At 33.5% G+C, this 1,872-nt stretch overlaps 1 pseudogene; it reads right to left on the reverse strand.

Moving 5' to 3' along the window:
- Window positions 1–1,197: 1,197 nt before the first annotated feature.
- LOC122097271 lies at window positions 1,198–1,294 on the reverse strand (annotated as a pseudogene).
- Between the last annotated feature and the right edge of the window lie 578 nt (window positions 1,295–1,872).

Consider the following 1,872-nt stretch of genomic DNA (forward strand, 5'->3'; position numbering starts at 1 on the left):
TGCTGTCGCTGTGCTCTTCAGCTCAAGGCGAGAGCTCTACTGCTTGAGCCACAGCGCCACTTCCCCAAACTAAAGAATTTTTTGACACCTTTACATCTTGCTGCTGAGAATTGAGATAACAAAGATACGCTGGATCACCTTCTGTTGAACCATTATATAAAACTAGGCCTGAAGAACAACATAGAAGAAACTGTATTTGATATTGCCAAAAGGATAACTATGTATCACTACCTCTATGAAGTTGTGATAGGCTATACAAATTGTTCACTGAAGTCCTAATGGTCGGATTAAGTTTCTTCAATTTCAAAAATGCAAGTCCATCTTTTGTGTCCCTACAAAATATTTTCACAATCCAAATAAGAGCAATATATATATTTTTTGGTCGGTCATGGGGCTTGAACTCTGGGCCTGGGAGCTATCCCTGTGCTCTTCAGCTCAAGGTTAGTGCTCTACCACTTGAGACACAGCTCCACTTCCAGTTTTCTAGTGGTTTATTTGAGATAAGTGTACCACAGACTTTCCTTCCCAGGCTGGCTTTGAACCATGATCCTCAGATCTCAGCCTCCTGTGTAGCTAGGATTATAGGCATGAGCCACCAATGCCTGGCAGCACCAGTATTTTACTGTAAAAATTCATGGATTCCGCGGAATTCTTCCAAGTGAATTGCCTGCCTTGGATGTCAAAATGTATTCAATAGTTTTTGTATACATGTATAATAATTTCTTCAGAGTTTGTGATTTTTTAATCAGAAATAATTTTAATTTATCTGTTGAAATGAGTAGTACAGAAACTAAAATATTTCTTGTGCTTGTCCGAAAAATATATTTTAAAATATTCTATATTCTATGTTTGCAAAATGTTCATAATTTATTTTATTTTCTCCTTGATATACTTTGAATTCTACATTATTTTATAATATATAGGTTCATTAATGTGTCCTTTCCGATTGCATTCCATATAGAAACAGTTTGTGTCCTTTTTTTCTAGGACTTAATATTATTTTTATTTGGGATAAAATAACAATGTTGTCTAATTTGAAAATATTTGTAAAGTTTATGCTATGTAAACGCCTTTCTGAGGTGAAGATTTAATACACTGATGTCGAAGTAAATTATATGAATTACGTGTGTTGTTACACTTGTAATTTTGTAATCAAATTTTTAATAACTGTTTTTCATTTCTTGTATCTGAAGAATGAAAAATATGGAATCCTTCTCAAATTTTCATATTATCCTTGTGCAAGTGCCATGTTAATCTCTGTATTGTAATTTGAGTATACGTGCTGCTGAAGCGTGTAGTATCCTCTAAATTTAAGAAGTTAATCATGCAATCTTTATACAGGTTTATATCTATGGGTGCATACTTGTAACAAGGAAACTTTATTGTTCCTAACAAAGCTATCGATCTTATTTCCCTAAAATTCTGTGAATAGTGGAAAATTTATATTTATCAGTCGATTGCTCACATTTGCAAAATTTTTTTGTCAATGACTATCTTAAGTTTTTTTATATGGAATTTGATCATACTCTCAATTATTTATAGATAGGTCCAAAGGTGATGGCTTTTTCAAATACTTATTTATTCAACTGAATTTGCTTTGCGGACCTAATGGATTCAAAGTAAGCGATGCTTAAGAGCTACTTCTAAACTTCTTAAGCTGACATTTTCCCAAATGAGGTGTTACAGGAACAAATGTCTACTGAGCCTTTACACTTCTTCCATGTGGGAACAGCCCAACCAGAATATCTTACTCTGACAGCATACATTGTCTTACTAGAAGAAAACTAATCTTGGTTACAAGGGATCATAGAGAGATGAACAGTTCAAAAAGAACTGTTCAGACTAGAAGGTATTTTATCAAAATATAATTGT

Source organism: Dipodomys spectabilis, unplaced genomic scaffold (assembly GCF_019054845.1).
Source record: "Dipodomys spectabilis isolate Male_0828 unplaced genomic scaffold, ASM1905484v1 ptg000420l, whole genome shotgun sequence".
Taxonomy (NCBI): Eukaryota; Metazoa; Chordata; class Mammalia; order Rodentia; family Heteromyidae; genus Dipodomys; species Dipodomys spectabilis.